Source organism: Capricornis sumatraensis, chromosome X, assembly GCF_032405125.1.
Source record: "Capricornis sumatraensis isolate serow.1 chromosome X, serow.2, whole genome shotgun sequence".
Taxonomy (NCBI): Eukaryota; Metazoa; Chordata; class Mammalia; order Artiodactyla; family Bovidae; genus Capricornis; species Capricornis sumatraensis.
In genome coordinates this window covers 119,588,393-119,611,758 of record NC_091092.1, presented here as the reverse complement: position 1 = coordinate 119,611,758, position 23,366 = coordinate 119,588,393, and the positions used below count along the sequence as shown (strand labels likewise).

At 41.1% G+C, this 23,366-nt stretch overlaps 1 pseudogene; it reads left to right on the top strand.

Annotated features, from left to right (window-relative positions):
- The first annotated feature begins 1,053 nt into the window (after window positions 1-1,053).
- On the top strand, window positions 1,054-2,030 carry LOC138071920 (melanoma-associated antigen B5-like; annotated as a pseudogene).
- The last annotated feature ends 21,336 nt before the right edge of the window (window positions 2,031-23,366 follow it).

The following is a 23,366-nucleotide window of genomic DNA, read 5'->3' as shown; positions in this document are numbered from 1 at the left end:
ATGGTTGCAGTCACCATCTGCCATGATTTTGGAGCCCAAGAACATACAGTCTCTCACTGTTCCCATTGTTTCCCCATCTATTTGCCATGAAGTGATGGGACTGGATGCCATGATCTTAGTTTTTTAAATGTTGAGTTTTAAGCCAACTTTTTCACTCTCTCTCACCAAGAAGCTCTTTGGTTCTTCTTTGCTTTCTGCCATAAGGGTGGTGTCATCTGCATATCTGAGGTTATTGATGTTTCTCCCAGCTATCTTGATTCCAGCTTGTATTTCATCCCCCGTGGGATTTCATATAAGTTAAATAAGCAGAGTCACAATAGATCACAAAAAATCTAGGCCCCACGTTTTTCATTCAGAACTTGCAGGCTCAGGGCAGGACTGTCAGGCTGAGGCTGACAATCCACATCAAATCTGAGAGAGAAGAGTATGAGGTTAGTATGACGTTGCAGCCACCATTCAGCAGAGCGGAAGCATACCAGGTACCTCCTGGCGACCAGGTGAGCATCCTTAATGAGAATTGAGGACCCGAGCAGCCCCTGAAGGAGAGGGTTCCACATAGCTCTCAGTTGGGTATCCTCCGACAGAGAGAAGGGCTAAGGAACACCTTCACTTCCTCCCCTGGGGTCTCAGGGAAGTGCTGACTTTGGTTTTAGGTGTCATCTTCAAAGCATCAGAAAAGAGGAGGCTCTAGACCTGCCAACAATTGACTATATGACTATGATGACCCTGACTATACACTGAGAATACCCTCAAACCCAGATCAGAGGCTCCCTACTGGCAGCCCCTGCTGTCACCCTTGAATACCCCTAGCAGGGTTGGCAGGCTGCATTCTAAGGCTCTAATATCCTCCACAGTTTTCTCAGGGGACAGGCTGATCAAAACAGAAGCCTTGAGAGGTCCTCGACCAGTGCCCCAAGGACCCTGCAATGGTGGCCTTGGTTAAAGCCAAGGTGGCATCTCCCTGCTCAGGTGCTTACAGCATCTTATTCTCCTTCCTCCAGGTGTCCGTGACTTCTGAGCTCCTGTCTATACTCCTTCCTGCTGTCCCTGACCATGCCTCGAAGTAAGAAGAGTAAGGCCCGTGGTGGTGATAAATGCCCCCAAGCCCAAGGCAAGACCCAGAGTTGTGGGGGTGCTCAGGCCATAGCAGCAGCAGAAGAGGAGTCCACTACCTCCTCTCTTCAGTGTGAGGATACTACCCAGAGTCTGCCTGGTGCTGAGTCATGTAGCGCTTCGCAGGAGCCTCAAAGAATACCAACCATCACCGGTGCTGCAGTCTTTTCTTACACTAGATCTAGTGAAGCATTCGATGGCCAATATAAGTATAGGCCACTTGCCTATGAGGTCCCACCCTTCACTGAGACCCCAGGAACTGACTGTTTAACCAGGAAAGCTAGCTTGTTGGAGCAGTTCCTTCTGTACAAGTTTGAAATGAAGCAGCTCATGATGAAGGAAGACATGCTGAAGATTATCCACCAAAGCCACCATGACCGATTTGCCGAGATTCTCAAGAGAGCCTCTGAGCGCATTGAGCTAGTCTTTGCGGTAGAGCTGAAGGAAGTTGACTCAGTTGTTCCCTGCTATAATCTGGTCAGCAAATTGAAACTCCCCAACAATGGGAGGGTGCGTGGCGGAAGGGGTTTACCCAAGACTGGTCTCCTGATGAATCTCCTGGGTATGATCTTCCTGAAGGGCAACTGTGCCGCTGAGGAAGACATCTGGAAATACCTGGGTACGATGCGAGTGTATCCTGGAAGAAAGCACCTTATCTATGGAGAGCCCAGAAAGCTCATCACCAAAGATTTAGTGAGGCTGAAGTATCTGGAGTACCGCCAGGTTGCCAACAGTGATCCTCCACGTTATGAGTTTCTCTGGGGCCCAAAAGCACATCTTGAAACCAGCAAGATGAAAGTCCTGGAATTTTTGGCAAAGGTCAATGATGCTGTTCCCAGTGACTTCCCCACTTATTATGAAGAAGCTTTGCGAGATGAAGAAGAGAAAGCCCAAGGCATGCATGCAGCCAGGCCTGACACTACTGTCAAAGTCAGTACACCTCCCAGGGACACGCTCAATATTATCATCCCACCCGTAAGGAAGTATGTGAAGTTTTTACCCCCAGACAGGAAAATATAACATCACAATAGGGATTATATTCTTGGAAATGTGAAAGAATCCCATAGTAAAATATTTAGGATAATGGAATAGAAAACAAGTAAAACATGGTCAATGTTAGTTTTCTTGTTCCTCTTAGTCTTTGGCTTTGTTAAAGTAATTGATCTGTAGTCTGAGTTCCTTAGCATCTTCAAGAAAGTAAGAGAAATAAAGTGTTATTAGAGTAGACCTTGTGTTTATTGGCTCTTTTATTCATCAAACGTTGAGAATCTGCTCTTGGGAAGGCTCAACGCTAGTACTGGGGATGCTAATGTAAAGAAAACCCAGCCTCTACTCACAGAATTTTAGAGCTTATGAGTTACACTCATATGAGTAAGATACTGAAATATTCTCTATGACTTATACGTAAAGTAAAAAGAATGGTTGAAGTGGAGGGTATTCCTTATGATGGCCCTGCCTGCCTGGCTGCTCAATCACTTGTCATGTATGACCCCATGGATGATAGCCCACCATGCCCCTCTGGTACATGGAATTTTCCCAGAAAGAATACCAGAGTGGGTTGCAATGCCCTCCTCCTGGCGATCTTCCCGACCCAGGGATTGAACCCACGTCTCCTGTGCCTCCTGCATTGCAGGAGGATTCTTTGCCACTGGGTGATGGCAGTTAAGTGTAAATTTCCTGTGTAAGGCAGTTTGGGACTTTAGGAAACTATGAGTCCTCAGTGGAATGTAATTGTCATTTCTGTTGTGTGGTGGGCTAGCTGAGGTCCTGAAGTGGTGAGTAGAGGCCAAACCTTCCAACAGTTGATAGAAAAAGCCCTATATTAGTCTGCTCAAGCTGCTGTAACAATACCATAGATAGGGTGGCTTAAACAACAGACATTTAGTTTTCACAGTTACAGAAGTTGGGAAGTCCACAATCAATGTGCCAGTGGATTCTGTTCCTGGTGAGAGCTCTCTTTCTGGCTACCTTCTCTGTCCTCATATGATGGAGAGAGAGAATTCTGGTCTCTCTTGCTCTTCTTCTAAGATGCCTAGTTGCATCATAGGTGCCCCATCCTCATGACCTCATCTAAACCTAATTATCTTCCTAAACTTCCACCTTCACATACAATTACATGGACACGGTGGGAAGGAGGAAGGGGTTAGGGCTTCAACACATGTATTTTGCCAGGGACACAAACATCTAGTCTATAATGGAAAACTGCTGCCACAAATTATTTTGGGATTGTGGATAAACTATAGAAAAATCTCCACCAGGGGCAGGAGAGGAAGGTGTCCTTTGCTCTCGTTCTAGTGCAGATGAACACAGTGTGCAGACTAGGTGTTCCACGCACATAATTTCCAGGGAGTTTCTGAAAAATAATGGAGATGTTCCCCTTAGGTGAGATGCCAAGAAACCACTGTGCTGGTACTGTTTGCCCCAAACTGGGACAGCCAGGGTCTGATCCATTATAAAGGCATTTTAACTAGGTTATCTTAAGTGGAGTTTGGCAAACTCATGAGGGATAGCTTTTTTACAAGAGTGTAATAAATGTAAACAGAGCTGGTTTGGATGCAAGGACACCTGGAAGGAATGGTACGGTAATCTCCTAGATAGATGACATCTAGGAGCTTGAGCTGTACCCAGCTAGGCACAACAACTCCATACCAAAATTAAGTGATAGATGCTCAAATGGGTAAAGTTAGTTTTGCCAGCTAGAGAGACTTTTTGGTTGATTCAGTATTCTTTCTCTAAGGATATTACATATTTGAAATTTCCTGAATTAAACATTCCAAGGGAGGTAAATGCTATCATCTGAGATGAAAATAATATAAATTACTGCTATTCTTTAAATATTGGGTGATATTTGCTGGTCCTCTTGCCATGTGATTTATATATGGTACATACATTTCAACCATCTTACAAGATAGGGCTTAGCAAACTCAGCAGATGAAGAACTCACAGTTTTCTCAAGTTCACAAGACTGGTTATAAGCAGAGTTGGGAACAGACTCCTGGTCTCAATTTGTCTACAGGCCATACTGTTTCATTCCTCCCAGCCTGGGGCACACCTGTCTCTTAATTCACTTTTCTTTGCACTGTGTATCTCAATAAAAAGGCCCTTGAAGTTAAAGTGCTAAAAGCAAGTCTACTGAAGGGGAGAGTGAATATGAGAATAGATCAGTATGTGGGAACTGTCCCTGGGTTTCATTTGCCTAGGATCCTACCGAGAGCTAGCTCTGTCCAGAAACTAGTATTTTGTTCAGCTCCAGTTCTTTCCACCATTACAGCATCCTCTCCTCTCCTGACCCCAGACTTCCCCAGTGTGTCCTCCTTCCAGCTCTGGAACCTGACCTCCTGCTGACCAGTTCTCTGCAGCCTCTTGTGAGGGCTACACTCTGCTCTCAGTGGAGTTGACAGTCCATATCTTCTGCTGTCCCCCCCTGCCTTAGAGCATCTCAACTCCCTGGATATCACTTCCTTTACCATGGATGTGTACCATCTTTATTTTCCTATTTATGTGGTAATTTGGAGATCTCTTTTTCTCTAAATGTTTCTCTGTATCACTGTCTCTCTTTTCATTATTTTTCAAAAATTGTCTCTTTTAGTAGATGGTTTAAATAGCTTCTGAGTACATGTATGAATCATTTGTTTATATATTTATTGCTGTGTATCAAGTTTGCAAGTAGGAAATTTACATTTTGTGAATCAAAGTGGGACATTTTCATTCTTTTTTATTTTTTTTTACTTTACAATACTGTACTGGTTTTGCCATACATTGACATGAATCCACCACTGGTGTACATGAGTTCCCAATCCTGAAACCCCCTCCCACCACCCTCTTCATATCATCTCTCTGGGTCATCCCAGTGCACCAGCCCCAAGCATCCTGTATCCTGTATCGAACCTAGACTAGTGATTCATTTCTTACACGATAGTATACATGTTTCAATGCCATTCTCCCAAATCATCCCACCCTCTCCCTTTTCCATACCATTTCTGTCCTTTATCAAGCCCATCTTTGCATGAAATATTCCCTTGGTATCTCTAATTTTCTTGAAGAGATCTCTAGTCTTTCCCATGCTGTTGTTTTCCTCTATTTCTTTGCATTGGATCGCTGAAGAAGGCTTTCTTATCTCTTCTTGCTATTCTTTGGAACTCTGCATTCAGATACTTATCTTTCCTTGTCTCCTTTGCTTTTCGCCTCTCTTCTTTTCACAGCTATTTGTAAGGCCTCCCCAGACAGCCATTTTGCTTTTTTGCATTTCTTTTCCATGGGGATGGTCTTGATCCCTGTCTCCTGTACAATGTCACGAACCTCGTTCCATAGTTCATCCGGCACTCTATCTATCAGATCTAGCCCCTTAAATCTATTTCTCACTTCCACTGTATAATCATAAGGGATTTGATTTAGGTCATACCTGAATGGTCTAGCGGTTTTCACTACTTTCTTCAATTTGAGTCTGAATTTGGTTAATAGGAGTTCATGATCTGAGCCACAGTCAGCTCCCGGTCTTGTTTTTGTTGACTGTAAAGAGGTTCTCCATCTTTGGCTGCAAAGAATATAATCAATCTGATTTCGGTGTTGACCATCTGGTGATGTCCATGTGTAGAGTCTTCTCTTGTGTTGTTGGAAGAGGGTGTTTGCTATGACCAGTGCATTTTCTTGGCAAAACACTATTAGTCTTTGCCCTGCTTCATTCTGCCTTCCAAGGCCAAATCTGCCTGTTACTCCAGGTGTTACATGACTTCCTACTTTTGGATTCCAGTCCCGTATAATGAAAAGGACATCTTTTTGGGGGTGTTAGTTCTAAAAGGTCTTGTAGGTCTTCACAGAACCGTTCAACATCAGTTTCTTCAGGGTTACTGGTTGGGAAATAGACTTGGATAACTGTGATATTGAATGGTTTGCCTTGGAGACGAACAGAGATCATTCTGTCGTTTTTGAGATTGCATCCAAGTACTGCAGTTTGGACTCTTTTGTTGACCATGATGGCTACTCCATTTCTTCTAAGGGATTCCTGCCCACAATAGTAGATATAATGGTCATCTGAGTTAAATTCACCCATTCCAGTCCAGTTTAGTTCTCTGATTCCTAGAATGTCGACCTTCACCCTTGCCATCTCTTGTTTGACCACTTCCAATTTGCCTTGATTCATGGACCTGACATTCCAGGTTCCTATGCAATATTGCTCTTTACAGCATCGGATCTTGCTTCTATGAACAGTATGAAAAGGCAAAATGATAGGATACCAAAAGAGGAACTCCCTCACCACATCTTGAACATATTATCTGCAGAGATCTCTGGTGATAGCTCTATTCTGGGAACAGATCCACAATCTAAACGATTTTAGGCAGTTAGGAGGAAGGTCAAAGTCTCTTCCTTAATCTTTTGTGCCTTGATTGTTTTAAGCTAAAAGTATTTTGCATAATAAACAGACATTTTACAATGGCAAGTTTTGCTTCCCTACAAGTAGCAAGGCAGAGAATAGATCCATGGAAAGTACAAAAATGAAAACAAGGAGGGATGAACTGAAACAGGTGTTTTTAAATAAATGACAATAAATATTCACTCTGTTATTGATGGAAAATTAATCAATCAGTCTGAGAAAGAGGGAAATTCTGTTCAAGCCAAAGTTGAGGATTATAACCCAGGAAGAACATCCCAGAAAGCTCTGAGAACTATGCCACTCATTAGAAGTCAAGGCACAGTTATACTGTATACATTTTTTAGAGACAGAGGACTCTACATTAAATGATGTATTAATGATGATTTACACAATGTAGATCTAAGTGTCATTGTGGCCATTACAAGTTCAAGAAGGAATATTATCTTTTAAGGAATTGTCTCGTTACTGCTAGAAGAATGTTGCTCTTTATGGTCACATAGATATTTCTGCCTATTGTGGAGGTTCGGTCAACCCATAATGCAAGTACACAACATATAACGGTGAGGAGTTGTTGTTTAGTCGCTAAGTTGTGTCCGACCCTTGAGACCCCATAGACTGTAGCCTGCCAAGCTCCTCTGCCCATGGGATTTCCCATGTGAGAATACTGGAGTGGGTTGCCATTTATTTCTCCAGGGAATCCTCCCAACACAGAGACTGAACCCATGTCTCCTGCATTGGCAGGTGGATTCTTTACCACAGAGCCACCAGGGAAGCCCAACGATGGTGAGAGAGGAGGCCAAAGGGCAGAGAAAATTTTTTATGTTTAAATTTTTCTTGTTTTGCCATAAAAAAATGCATTTTATTTTACACTACAAATTCCCAGTGCCCTTGAAGGCAGAAAAAAAATAATAGAAGAACTGGAGCAAAGGTAAATTCATAGCATGGAGCAACCTAAATGCCCATCAATGGATGATAGGATAAGCAAATTGTGAGAGATATATATTATTTAGCCATAAAAAAGGACATCTTGCCATTTGTGACAACGTGGGTGAAACTTACAGGCATTGTACTAAGTGAAGTAAGCCATACAGGGGAAGACAAATAGCATAGGATCACACTTGTATGTAGAATCTAAAAAATAAACCCAAACTGATAGAGTCAGAGAACAGGTTGGTGGTTGCCAGAGGTAGGGGTTAGGGCATAGGGAAAATGAGTGAAAGTGGTCAAAAGGTATAAGCTTCCTGTTATAAAATAAGTCATGGGTATGTGATAGTATACAGAAAAGTGACTACAGTTAATAATGCTCTGATTAATGGCTCAGTCATGTCTGACTCTTTGTGACCCCATGGACTGTAGCCCACCAGGCTCCTGTGTCCATGGGGATTCTTCAAGCAAGAATACTGGAGTAGGTTGCCATGCTCTCCTCCAGGGGATCTTCCCAACCCAGGGATCAAACCCAGGTCTTCTGCATTGCAAGCAGATTGTTAACCATTGGAGCCACCAGGGAAGCCCAGAGTTAATACTACTGTATTGTATATTTGAAAGTTGCAAAGAGAGCACATTTTTAAAATTCTTAGCACAAGAAAAGAAAAATCATGTAATGATGGATTTTAACTATACTTATTGAGATTCCACCATATATACAAATATTGAATCATTATGTTATGGAATTAAAACTAATGATATATGTTAATTATATCACTTTTTAAAAGAGATACAATCTGATGTAGCCAATTAAATATTTGAAATAAAGATGGAAGGAATTCCCTGGTGGTCCAGTGGTTAGGACTCCACGCTTTCACTGTCAAGGGCCTGGGTTCAATCCTTGGTCAGGGAACTAAGATCCCACAGGCTGTTTGGCATGGCCAAAAAAGAAAAAAAATAATAATATTTATAAACAACCAGGTCCTACTGTAAAGCACAGGGAACTATATCCAATCTCCTGGGATAAACCATAATAGACAAGAATATTTAAAAAAAGAAAATATAGATGTGTTAACAAAGAAAAGAAAGAAAGATGGAGGGAAATACTCCATGCATCAATCAAAAAAAATGACTTAGAAAAAAATGCACCTTTTCTTTTTTTTACAAAATAATGATACCTTGCTAGAATGTACACACTGAATCTAGAAGAAAATGGGAAAAACTTTACACCTAACCCATTTGACAATGATTGGCACTTAATTAAGACTTTCTACCATTCTGCAATGATAATAGGATGGCATGAAACAACATTATGTAGGTGAAGTTTGCTAAAGTCACAAAACCTGTGACAGAGCCAGAAGTCAAACCAAAGATTCTATGTGCTTTCCTCTTACCAACTCTACCTTAGTATCCTCCTTTTCAGGCTATATAATAATGTAGGAAAATATCTCTACAAATATATATTCAGGTCCATATGTATATAAAAGCAACAGATATGTACATGTGTGCGTGCTCATGCTCAGCCACTTCAGTCATGTCCAGCTCTTTACAGTCCCATGGACTGTAGCCCGCCATGCTCCTCTGTCCATGGGATTTTTCAGGCAAGCATGCTGGAGTGGGTTGCCATTTCCTACTCCAGGGGGTCTACCCGACCTAGGGATTGAACCCACATCTCTTGCGTTTTCTGCATTGGCAGGCAGATTCTTTACCACTGTGCTACCTGGGTGAGCCCCCAAAACAAATGAACATTCATAAATAGTCAATTTTGCTCTGAATATCAGAAATCTTCGATTTTTGTCTTGATTTGACACTAACTCAAATTGGACAAGTTACTAAAAAATCCAAACAAAAAGCTTCATATTTGAGAATCATTAACTGAGAATCTGTTAACCACTCCTCTGTCAACAATATTATGCCTTAGATATTGGTTTAATTATGCACAGAATGAAGTGTGCATCCTGGCTGATACATGAAATGCCTTCTAAGTGATAATATACTCTGAATAGTAATGCTGAAAACTGAATCATCTGAAACTGTGATCTGGCATAAGATTACTGTCTAATGTCCACTTTCTTAGTAATAAAATGTTGGCCACTGCAGTGAAAAAATGGAGAAGCAAACATTTTAAAAGTTTAGTAATACTGAGAAGAGACTGTGAAGAAGAAATAATGTCATACTTTGCTGATTGGAGAGTACGTTTCTGAAACTGCTTTGGAGAGCAATTACTAGAATATTTGAAAATAAAAAAAAGTGCTTATTTTATGAGTGTTTACACTAGAGATTTGTCCCATAGGAGATAAGTACAAAAAGGTTTTATTCGTTTATTTGCATTGATATTTGTAGTAATTACAAATGGGATAAAAGCTAAATGTCTATCAAGTGGATATTGACAAAAACCACAGGATACCAAGAAATATTCTTCAATAATTATATGTTTGTGATTAACATAGGTGTATGGGTTTGTCAATATAATGAAGGTAGATTGTTAAGTAATAAAAAAAACAAATGCAAAATGGTACACACAAGTTATATTTTAAAACACCATGTGATTTATGGTAAAGACAAAACTAAATCCATGGGAGGGATCTGGCTGATTTATAGCTATCTGAGGGAGGGAAGGGGCTTTGAAGTGATGTTCAAGGAAGATTTTATCTATATTGCTGAATTTTTTTTTTTTTTTGGCTACACCACAAGACATGTGGGATCTCAGTTCCCTGACTAAGGATCAAACTCGTGTTCCCTGTATTGGAAGCACTGAGCCTTAACCACTGGACCCCCAAGGAAGCCCTTAATGCTGTTTTTAGTGCGTATATATATATATATATATATATATAAAATTATTGGAATTTGATTAAATTTAACTAAAATAATGCGGATTTTTTTTTCCATTTATATAGAGCTGTGATCTGAATGCTTGTGTTTCTCCTAATTTTGTGTTGAAATCCTAATACCCAATGGACAGCTACTAGGAGGTGTGGTCTTTAGGAGGTGATGAGGTCATAAGGGCTCTGAATGAGATTGAGGTCCTTATAAAAGAGAGCCAAGAGAGGTACCTTGCCCCTTCCATGTCATGAGGACATAACAGGTAGTCTGTAATCTAGAAAAGGGTCCTCACCCAACTGTGCTGGCACCCAGATCTCAGACTTCATAGCCTTTGTCAGCCAGCTAGTGCATGCTCAGTCAGGCCCAACTCTATGCACTCCCATGGACTGTAGGCCACCAGGCTCCTCTGTCCATGGAATTTTCCAAGCAAGAATATTGGAGTGGGTTGCCATTCCCTACTCCAGGGGGTCTTCCTGACCCAGGGATCAAACCCGAGTATCTTGCATCTCCTGCATTGGCAGGTGGATTCTTTACCAACTGTGCCAAATTCATAGCCTCTAGAATGGTGAAAAATAAGTTTGCTGTTTATAAGCCACCCAGTCTGTGGTATTTCTTAATAGCAGTCTGAATGGACTAAGATATATATCCACTGAATTTCATATAACACAATCCTAAGTATGCTTTAAATATAATATGATGGCCTGTATGAAGAAAGGTATGAAACTTATATTGGGGATCATGCAACAAAACACAAACAAAAGGAAGAGATAAACTCTTTTCTTGAAATTTAAATTTTAAATTATTTATATGATTTCACTTATTCTCAAATTAAAATTAATGTCCTGTTCTGGTTTGGAGTGATGCAAATGAACATCTCAATAAGAGATGAGATTTCTTTCAAGAAATAAACAGATGAAATACTAAAGTATGTTCAGTAAAAGAAGAATGAATGGTGGCTTATTCTGCCACATTTCAAAACAAAAAAGTAAGTACTTGAGTATAACGAAAGAAAAAGTCTAGATATATGCCTGAATTAATAGGGATGTGGACCATTTTAACAACGGACTTTCAAATGAATCGGGAGGGATCATTTTAAAATGGTCATCAAGAAAGTAAATGCACATTTGAGGAAAAAAATAAATTTAGGACAGCATCTCACACCTTACAAAAAAGTGTACTTCCGTGTACACCTTAAACTTTTAAAAAGAAAATGTAAAAGCCTTAAAGAAAGACTAGAACTTAGTGTAAGTGAATATTTATCTACTCCTTGGGTTAAGAGTATGTTTCTAAAATTTTAAAAGAGATATAAAAACATAAAGGGAAAATTAATAAATTTGTCTAGTTAATGAATAACAGCTTCATATTCAAAAATATATGTAAAAGATAAGTGAGCTCCAGAAATATATCTAGCATATTTGGTAGTCAAAGAATGAAATCTTTGATATATGTAAAGATTTTTCAAAGAGGAAATGCACAAGAAAATGCCATATTTTAAAGAGTAGATAAACGATAGTTCAGAGGAACACTCTTAGACCCTGAAAATCTGGCAGCAGAATTATTATGCATGGATACCTGGTAAGGGACCAACCTTGCTGCTTCTCTTTGCTGATGATATACTCCTCTGAGTAACTTTTAAGAAAAAAGAATGCATTCATTTTTTGTTTGCATTCATTTGAACAGAAGTGTATTGATCATTGGTTAATTGCTTCTGGTACGGTGATGTAAGCTTCTAGTATAGAAGAGCAGTAGTATAGAAGTTATTCAGCTGTTTGCTTAAAAAGAACATATCAGTATGAAAAGTGTCCCTGGCAGATGTGTATCTTACTAGGAAACACAGGGGCCAAGGAAATTAACCAAGATGCTCGCCATTTCACCTTAACCCTGCTCTAGTAGTCATCTCACTTCTATAAATTTCCCTTTCTTAGCTGAATAACAGCTGACCTTATAGAGGGTGCCTTGTTTCCTCTGGCCAGTGTGCAAACCATCTGAAATTCTGTAGTTCAAGGGATGGTTTTTTTTTAGCCTGGATGCTGCAGTATTATATTTAGATTTTAGAAAGGAGTGTGCAGAACTGAAGAAGGAAACAGGGAGCCTTGGGTGGGCAAGGGAGAAAGTTGTTGTTCAGTTGCTCAGTCGTGTCCAACTCTTTATGACCCCATGGACTGCAGCACACCAGGCTTCCCTGTTCTTCACCATCTCCCAGAGTTTGCACGAACTCATGTCCATTGAGTCGATGATGTTATCCAACCATCTTATCCTCGGTTGCCCCTTCTCCTCCTGCCTTCCATCTTTCCCAGCATCCGGGTCTTTTCTAGTGAGTCGGCTCTTCACATCAGGTGGCCAAAGTATTGGAGTTTCAGCTTCAGCATCAGCCCTTCCAGTGAATATTCAAGGTTGATTTCCATTAGGATTGACTGGTTTGATCTCCTTGCAGTCCAAGGGACTATCAAGAGTCTTCTCCAGCACCACAATTTGAAGGCATCTGTTCTTCGGCTCTCAACCTTTTTTGTGTCCAGCTCTCACATCTGACCATGACTGTTGGAAAAGCCATAGCTTTGACTATACGAACCTTTGTTGGCAAAGTAATGTCTGCTTTTTAAAACGTTGTCTAGGTTGGTCATAGCTTTTCTTCCAAGGAGTAAGCATCTTTTAATTTCATGGCTGCAGTCACCACCCACAGTGATTTTGGAGCCCGAGAAAATAAAGTCTGTCACTGTTTCTATTGTTTCTCTATTTGCCGTGAAGTGATGGGACTGGATGCCACGATCTTCATGTTTTGAACACTGAGTTTTAAGCCAGCTTTTTCACTCTCCTCTTTCACCAACAAGAGGCTCTTCAGTTCCTCTTTGCTTTCTGCTATTAGGGTGGTGTCATCTGCATATCTGAGGCTTTTGATATTTCTCCCAATAATCTTGATTCCAGTTTGTGCTTCATCCAGCCTGGCATTTCCCATGATGTACTCTGCATGTAAGTTAAATAAGCAGGGTGACAATATACAGCCTAGATGTACTCCTTGCCCAATTTGGAAAGTAGGGCTCCAAACTCAAGATGTTTAGGCTGATAAAGGAGGTTTATTTGGTAAGGCCATTGTGTCAGTAAGTTTGTCTTCCGATGTTTAGGCTGATAAAGGAGGTTTATTTGGTAAGGATATTGTGTCAGTAAGTTTGTCTTCCCCTATGTACAACTGGTTAGGCCTTGTGGACAATTATGGACAAATTGAGGCAAAGTCAAAGGGGTCCAGAATGCAGTTTCTAGATACCTCCTACACTGCTGTTAGCCGAAGCTGTGTGGATGATACAACAGCTGCCAAACTTTAGCAGGCACAAATCACCTGGAGGGTTTGTTAGAACATGGAGGCCAGGAATTTGCATTTATACCAAGTTTCCAAGTGTAATTAATGCTGCTGGTACTAAAACTATCAAAGGGATCTAGAATCCCCCAAAAGGGATTTGAAACTGCCAAGGTTCAGCTTACATCTCAGATATACCTAACGGCTACATGTTATCACTGTGTGAGCATGCGAAGTCACTTCAGCTGTGTCCCATAGGGTCTGGACTGTAGTCCACAGGCTCCTCTGTCCATGGGAGTCTCCAGGCAAGAATACTGGAGTGGGTTGCCATAACCTCCTCCAGGGGATCTTCCCAACCCAGGGATCAAACCCACATCTCTTACATCTGCTTCATTGGCAGGCAGGTTCTTTACCACTAACGCCACCTGGGAAGCCCATCTTACCAGTTGGATAATGCTAGACTGATCATCAATACATTTTGTGAGGGAGAAACAAAACTTTTCTGTACCCAGTTCTTCTGGCTGGTCTAGAATTAAATTGATATGAGACAGATTAATAGAAGAAAATCGAACAAAATTTAATAGCATGGATACATGGGAGAGACCCAGGAGATCTGAGTAACTCACGGAATTAGCCAAAACCCACACCTTAAACATCATCTTCAGTTAACAACAAAAGAGGATGTTGGAGGTAGTGGATTGGGACTTCAAAGGGGAGGAAGGCAATTGACATGGAGGTGGAAAAGCAAGTGTTTTGTACACAAATGTTTGCTGGGCTGAGAGACCATGGGACACAGAGTAGACTCTTATCTCTAGGTGCTGCCTAAAATCTCCCCCACCACAGCTTTCCCATATTTGCAGATAGCTCTGGTGATAGCTCTATTTCAGGACTAGGCCCTCTACCTAAATTGTTTTAGGAGATTAAAGGAATGTAGAAAAGAAAGACTTCCTAAGACTTTTGATTCTTAAAAATTGAATAATCCTCATGACAGACAGACACATTTTGGGGAGGCAATGTTTTCCCCTACACTTTCTAGGTAGATAAGTTTGAGGTTTTGAAACCCAGCAAGGCCTTGTGGGGCTCGTGGGCATGGAAGCCTTTCTTTCCCATTTTCTTGCTTCTATGAAACAGACTCCAGCCCCTATGACCTACCCTGAGTTCCAAAGGCTGGGTTCAAGCTGTTGTTAATCAAGGGAGGAGCAGCCAAGAAGCCACCCAAGGGAAGATTAAAGGGACTAGAGAAACTCATCAAGGTTACCTGAGACCAGATTAAAGGAGTACAAGCCATGCACACACCTGAATCTTCTGAAACTCCATCCTTAAACTATTGCTATAAAACTGCCCATCACATCCTCCTGGGTTGGAACTCATAGTTGTTGAGGGCAGGAGCCAGCTCTGGCCCCCTTTGCCTGGCAAAGCAATAAAGCTATTCCTTTCTACCTCCTTTCTACCAATATGCTACCGGAGATCAGTGGAGGAAAAACTTCAGAAAGAATGAAGAGATGGAGCCAAAGCAAAAACAACACCCATTTGTGGATGTGACTGGTGATGGAGGCAAGGTCTGACGCTGTAAAGAGCAATATTATATAGGAACCTGGAATGTTAGGTCCATGAATCAAGGCAAATTGGATGTGGTCAAACATGAGATGGCAAGAGTGTACGTCGACATTTTAAGAATTAATGAACTAAAATGGACTGGAATAGGTGAATGTAACTCAGATGACCATTATATCCACTACTGTGGGCAGGAATCCCTTAGAAGAAATGGAGTTACCATCATAGTCAACAAAAGAGTCTGAAATGGGATACTTGGATGCAATCTCAAAAACAACAGAATGATCTGATTCTTTCCAAAGCAAACCATTCAATACCACAGTAATCCAAGTCTATGCCCCGACCAGTAATGGTGAAGAAGCTGAAGCTGAATGGTTCTATGAAGACCAACAAGACCTTCTAGAACTAACACCCCCAAAAGATGGCCTTTTCATTATAGTGGACTGGAATGCAAAAGTAAGAAGTCAAGAAACACCTGGAGTAACAGGCAAATTTGGCTTTGGTGTATAGAATGAAGCAGGGCAAAGGCTACTAGAGTTTTGCCAAGAGAATGCACTGGTGATAGCAAACACCCTCTTCAAACAACACAAGAGAAGACTCTTCACATGGGCATCACCAGATGGTCAATATTGAAATCAGATTGATTATATTCTTTGCAGCCAAAGGTGAAAAACCTCTATACCATCAGCAAAAAGAAGGCCGGGAGCTGACTATGGCTCACATCATGAATTCCTTATTGACAAATTCAGATGTAAATTGAAGTAAGTAGGGGAAAACACTAGGCCATTCAGGTATGGCCTAAATAAAATCCCTGACAATTATACAGTGGAAGTGAGAAATAGATTTAAGGGACTAGATCTGATAGAGTGTCTGATGAACTATGGACGGAGGTTCATGACATTGTACAGGAGACAGGGATAAAAAACATCCCCAGAAAAAGACATGCAAAAAAGCAAAATGACTCTCTGAGGAGGCCTTACCAACAGTTGGGAAAAGAAGAGAAGCGAAAGGCAAAGGAGAAAAGTGAAGATATACCCATTTGAATGCAGAGTTCCAAACAATAGCAAGGAGAGATAACAAAGCTTTCCTCAGTAATCAGTGCAAAGAAATAGAGGAAAACAATAGAATAGGAAAGACTAGAGATCTCTTCAAGAAAATTAGAGATACCAAGGGAACATTTCATGCAAAGATGGGCTCAATACAGGATGGAAATGGTATGGCCCTAACAGAAGCAGAAGATATTAAGAAGAGGTGGCAAGAATACACAGAAGAACTGTACAAAAAAGATCTTCACGACCCAGATAATCATGATGGTGTGATCACACACCTAGAGCCAGATATCCTGGAGTGTGAAGTCAAGTGGGCCTTAGGAAGCAGCACTATGAACAAAGCTAGTGGAGGTGAAGGGATTCCAGTTGAACTATTTCAAATCCTAAAAGATGATGCTGTGAAAGTGCTGTACTCAATAAGCCAGCAAATTTGGAAAACTCAGCAGCAGCCACAGGACTGGAAAAGGTCAGTTTTCATTCCAATCCCTAAGAAAGACAATGCCAAAGAATGTTCAAACTACCACACGGTTGAGCTCATCTCACACGCTAGTAAAGTAATGCTCAAAATTCTCCAAGCCAGGCTTCAACAATACGTGAACCATGAACTGCCAGATGTTCAAGCTGGTTTTAGACAAGGCAGAGGAACCACAGATCAAATTGCCAACATCTGCTGAATCATCAAAAAAGCAAAAGATTTCCCAAAAAACATCTATTTCTGCTTTATTGACTATGCCAAAGCCTTTTGTGGATCACAATAAACTGTGGGGAATTCTGAAAGAGATCGGAATACAAGCCCACCTGACCTGCCTCTTGAGAAATCTGTATGTAGGTCAGGAAGCAACAGTTAGAACTGGACATGGAACAACAGACTGGTTCCAAATAGGGAAAGGAGTACGTCAAGGCTGTATATTGTCACCCTGCTTATTTAACTTTTATGCAGAGTACATCATGAGAAATGCTGTGCTGGAGGAAGCACAAGCTGGAATCAAGATTGTTGGGAGAAACATCACTAACCTCCGATATGCGGATGACACCACCCTTATGCCAGAAAGTGAAGAAGAACTAAAGAGCCTCTTGATGAAAGTGAAAGAGGAGAGTGAATAAGTTGGCTTAAAGCTCAACATTCTAAAAACTAAGATCATGGCATCCTGTCCCATCACTTCATGGCAAATAGATGGGGAAACAGGGGAAACGGTGTCAGACTTTATTTTTTGGGTGCTCAAAAATCACTGCAGATGGTAACTGCAGCCATGAAATTAAAAGGTGCTTACTTCTCGGCAGGAAAGCTATGACCAACCTAGAAAGCATATTAAAAAGCAGAGACATTACTTTGCCAACAAAGGTCTGTCTAGTCACGGCTATGGTTTTTCCAGTGGTCATGTATGGATGGGAGAGTTGGACTATAAAGAAAGCTGAGCGCCAAAGAATTGATGCTTTTGAACTGTGGTGCTGGAGAAGACTCTTGAGTGTCCCTTGGTCTGCAAGGAGAGCCAACCAGTCCATCCTAAAGGAAATCAGTCCTGAATGTTCATTGGAAGGACTGATGCTGAAGCTGAAACGCTAATACTTTGGCCGCCTGATGAGAAGAGCTGACTCATTTGAAATGACCCTGATGCTGGGAAAGATTGAAGGTGGGAGAAGGGGATGACAGAGGATGAGATGGTTGGATGGCATCACCGACTGAGTTTCTGTAGACTCCGGGAGTTGGTGGTGGACAGGGAGGACTGGTGCGCTGAAGTCCATGGGGTTGCAAAGAGTTGGGTATGACTGAGCGACTGAACAGAACTTTCTACCTCACCCAAAACCTGTCTCCAAGATTCGATTCGGCACCAGTGCACAGAGGCTGTGTTTTGACGTCAGTTTCAGGGACAAAGAGGTGAGCTTAGAGCTGAGATGTGTTTTTACTCTTACTGACTCCATTTCCTTAAAAAACTAAAACAAAACCAAAAAACCAAACAACTAGTTGGAAGTGAGGAGGAAAACCTCAGAAAAGCAAAAAACAAGTTTATTACTTTAACTATCGGGGACTTTATTTTAATTTGAGATCACTTTTTGATTTTCCTACTTTTCCATTTTCAATAGAGTTTTGATTCTCCAGCTAATGGTAGCAATTCATCTGTTTTAGGAACAAAATACATGGCAGTTAGAGGGTTGGAATTCAGCCATAATTGTCTTTTGAAGTTCAGGTGTCTTCAAGATAGAAAATTAAAATGCTATTTTAGGCAAAAGTATAAAAAATGTACTTATATACATTTGTAAAACGTATGTAAGTTTGTATATACATTTATAAAAATGTACTTTATAACCTTGGAATAAGTACATTAAAAACTTTTTCTTTGAAATCTCTCTTTGTTACTGAGTCCCAGTCCAAGCTTGCTCTGCTCACCACACGACAGCCCAGTGAATCCAATTGACGAGGTGTTGAGGCAAGGAAAACAACTTTATTCGGAAAGAAGCTGACCAAGAAGACGGCAGTCTGGCACCTCAAAATATCCATCTTGTCTAGGTCTGGATGCCAAGTTCTTTTGTACAGTCACAGGAAAAGCAACGAGGAGCTAAAGTCAAAAGGTAGAATAGAGAGAGAGAGGCAGTGTGGAAGTAAAATGAAAGGATCTTCATTCTTGCAAAACATCTACAAAAGATAGAATGTATTAATCTCTTCTGTTCACAGGTGGATAGGGACCTATGAACTGAAGAAAGGCTCTTTAGTTTACAGTCAAGCGGAGGGGCAGGGTCCTCTGATGCAAGCTATTAAGCATGATTATAACAACAAAAGCAAAAAGGAAAAGCAAGTCAAAGGGACAGTTCCCAACATGCAGTCAGAATTGGCTTCCTTCCTGCAACATTTTTAAAAGGTAGAAGAAAATGTGCATGAATAATGGGCAAGTAGAGTGTTCTGAGATCTTGGGATGGTGTTAAATTCATTAGCCAAATATTACTGGGTTACCAAGTTCATATGGAAGAGTCAAAAAGCTTTATTTCTGACATAATTTTTATGGAAAGAAGACCTGTTTAGTTAGAGGCAACAAATGTAGGAAGAGGGGTGTAGCTGGCAACATACTTGACTTCACTGAAGCTGGTGAAAGGGAGCAGAATAGCACCCACAAATATGTCTCTTTGGCATAAGGATTATTTTGCACTGATGTGTTTTAAGCAGCTACAGACAGGAAAAGCTCTGGAAATGATAGTAGGAGTAACCCTTTTGTAAGAGACAGCTACATTAATTAGGGAAATCTCCATTTGTAAAGGGATCTGTCTTACTGCTCCAGGAAGAGAAGGATGACTCTAAATCCCTAGAAACTCTTATCAATGGAGAAAACAATAACTTAAATCTGCATAACAACCATACCCTATTTTCTGGGCTTTGCCTGAAAACTGTGCATAACTGGCCAACATCTTTCTTTTGCTTTTAACTGTAGATGGTATTTAAAGTAGCAGCTTGGGTCATATCTGGGAGTTATTGTGTCCCTGGGTCTCTTCCATGTGTACAGGAGGTATACATGTTATTAAACTTGTTTGTTTTTCTCCTGTTAATCCATTTTTTATTACAGCAGGGGCATCAGCCAGGAGCCTAGAAGAGTAGAAGGAAAATTATGTCTCCTCCCTGCTACTGGGAACCTTGGGATTGTTTTGTCTTTCCCTTGGGATATTTCAAAGTCTCAACTTGAGGAAGTGGCTCCTGAACTGAAAAAGAATACAATGTCAGAGTTTCTCTCCCTCTGTGGTTTCTTATTGTAAAGGTTGCAGAAATGCTGTAGAGGATAAAGGGGAGCTGGGGTAAATCTAAAAATAATAAATGGACAGTACTCAGTAGGGGGTGCTTCCCAGATGGCTCAGCAATCAAGAATCCACTTGCCAATGCAGGAAATGCTGGAGACATGGGTTCCACCCGGGTGAGTAAGATGCCCTGGAGGAGGAAATGGCAACCCACTCCAGTATTCTTGCCTGGAAAATTCCACGGACAGAGGAGCTTGGCAGGCTATAGTTCATGAGGTTGCAAAGAGTCAGACACGACTGAGCATGGACACACACACAAGTAGAGGGTAAATCTATTGCATTGGAGAGCATATGGAGGAACCACGGAGAAAAAAGACAGTTGTTTAAGAAGCCAGTGGAGTATGAAGAAAAGGTCAGATTTGCCGCCAGGTCATTCTCCCTCACCCGTGTGAATGGCTAGCTGTCACTGGGGAGGCTGGAACTCATTTTTCTCTTTAGACGAATAGCTGTTGACTAATGATGAAAGAATTGACTGGATAGGTGTGCTTTGAAGCCAGTTCTAGGATGTTAGGTGCAAGAGTCAACAAATTTCAAGCAATAGAATAGATTAAACACATGACTTTCTATGATAATGTATAATGCTGCTGCTGCTAAGTCACTTCAGTCGTGTCCGACTCTGTGCAACCCCATGGACAGCAGCCCACCAGGCTCCCCCATCCCTGGGATTCTCCAGGCAAGGACACTGGAGTGGGTTGCCATTTCCTTCTCCAAAGCATGAAAATGAAAAGTCAAAGTGAAGTCGCTCAGTAGTGTCCGACCCTCAGCCACCCAATGGACTGCAGCCTTCCAGGCTCCTCCATCCATGGCACTTTCCAGGCAAGAGTACTGGAGTGGGGCGCCTTTGCCTTCTCCGGATAATGTATAATAGGGCACCTCAAAGTGAGTAGATGAAGGTCAGGAATTAGATTTAATCAACTCACCTGTTAGAACAAGGCTGCTGCTGCTGCTATGTCGCTTCAGTCGTGTCCGACTCTGTGCGACTCCATAGACGGCAGCCCACCAGGCTCCCCCATCCCTGGGATTCTCCAGGCAAGAACACTGGAGTGGGTGGCCATTTCCTTCTCCAATGCGTGAAAGTGAAAAAGTGAAAGTGAAGTCACTCAGTCGTGTCCGACTCCTGGCGACCCCATGGACTTCAGCCTTCCAGGCTCCTCTGTCCATGGGATTTTCCAGGCAAGAGTACTGGAGTGGGGTGCCATTGCCTTCTCCTAGAACAAGGCAAAAAGGTAGAAATGACAGCGAAGGGGAATGCTCATGTGAACTGATAACCTCTTGAGAAAAATGTAATTTTTCTGATCCAGCAAAGTGATTACAATATATTCAAAAGGAACAGGAGAAGAAGACCTAATGGATAACCATGGAGGATTCAAAATTAACTGTGGTGACCCAAGGACAGAAAAGCAGGTAAAACCAAGGAGGGTCTTGGAATGCAGGAACAGAAAAACCAAGCCTTTATCATCCTTCCCTCCCCTATGTTGTAACTATTAATGAATTTCAGGTCCTCCTGAGCAGTATAACCTGTCAAACTCCACAGGGAGAAGGTATTTGCCTTACTCGTCCCTCCACCCAGTATATGCGCCTCATCCAATCAGCAAATGACCCACAAGACCCCTATCGCACTCCTTGTACCCTGGGTATAAAAGTGGACTAAGGACCCCCGTTCAATGTTGGTTCTCCCTTGAGCTGGCTGACTGTTCTAACAGCATCTCCCACTCTAATAAACTTTATTCTTCTCTCAGTCTGCCTCATGTCTGGAAATTCTTTTGAGTGTCTTTGAGTGTCTCCTGTGGAGGTACGGGTCAGCAGTGGCCTGCCGCAGGGTCAGGGACTCTGGGTGCAGCAGACCTGGGTATGGCGTAAGCCCTCTTAGAGGAGGTCATCATTAACCCCACTATCGAGCCACCAGAACTTACACAGGACTGGGGAAACAGACTCTTGGAGGGCACAAACAAAATCTTATGCACACCAGGATCCAGAAGACCCAGGAGACCTGCACCCAGATCATGACATTAAACAACTAGTGATCTTTCTTGTCGAAACACAATTGCATTGAACAAGTTAAACTGGCAAGGAAGACCTTACCCAGTGCCATGGAAACTGGGTCAAGACTAGCACAGTAGGGGAGACAGATTTAATTCAATTGCCCTGAAACAAAAGGCAGGAGATTTTTTAAGTGCTGGAGTGAGCTACTAGTTTAGTACTGGAGGACATTAGGGAGAGGTTGTTCAACATGATTACTCCACCTATGAAGTTAGGTTCTTACCCTCCCAACCGAGATTATTTCAAAGAGATGACTCCTATTTCCTTGAGAAAGATATTGTTAGCTGGAAAACTGGAAAGAAGAGTTATCTCCAAAGGAGAAGAGAAATAATTTATCATTCCAAATTTTCTAAAGTTAATGCTCTAAGAACAGAAAAATCAAGGCCTATAGGTATATAGGTATGTAGACGCCTGTCTAAAGTTAGTTAAGCTCAGGGGAAAATTAAGGCAATCTTGGTCACTCTAAAAAGAATTCAGCACATATTCTTTACTGAGTTGTAGCACTCTACAAATAAGATTCATTTCAATGTTCTGTAATATGTAACATATAAAGACAGTATGTTACAAAAAGTTAACATAATAATTCAAATGCTAACTCCTGATTTTAACACAAAAAAGATTATAAAAATAGAAAGTGAAAGCATAACAACTAAACTTAAAACTACTGCCCAAAACAACTCAAACCAGTCATAGACAGTTTATTCTAGGATGGCAAAATTAGTTTTAAAAAGAGAAAATTGTGAAGTAACATAAAATTGAATAATAAAAGAAAAGAAATAACTGTGGAGACACATAACAGTAAAAATAAAAAGATAATACTACCAATACTCATATATTTGTCAAGCTATATTATTTATGAAAGATATATGCAAAATGCCAAAACTATTCTAAGAAAGCAATTGAATAGACCAATAAATAGGATACAATTTCTTTTTTTTTTTTTTTTTTTTGCCACACTGCACCCACAACATGTGGGATCCTAGTTCCCTGACCAGGGATTGAACCTGTGCCCCCTGAAGTGGAAGTGCAGAGTTTTAGTCACTGGACTGCAAGGAAAGTACCTAAATACTGTACAATTTTTAAACTTTTGGTTGAAATATATAGTATAACACATAGACGTACAAAAACCTTAAGTGGATAGTAAATTTTTACAAGGGAAGAACCACACAGATCAAGAAATACATGTTATCAGCATCCCAGATGCCTCCATCATGGCCCTTCCCACTGAAAACACCCATCTTCCGAAGGAATTACTCTCCTGACTGATCACTATAGATTACTTCTGACTATTTTTGACTTAATATAGAAAATAAACCATAATTTATATTTATATATATGGCTTTTTCATACTGTTCATGGGGTTCTCAAGGCAAGAATACTGAAGTGGTTGGCCATTCCCTTCTCCCGTGGACCACGTTTTGTCAGA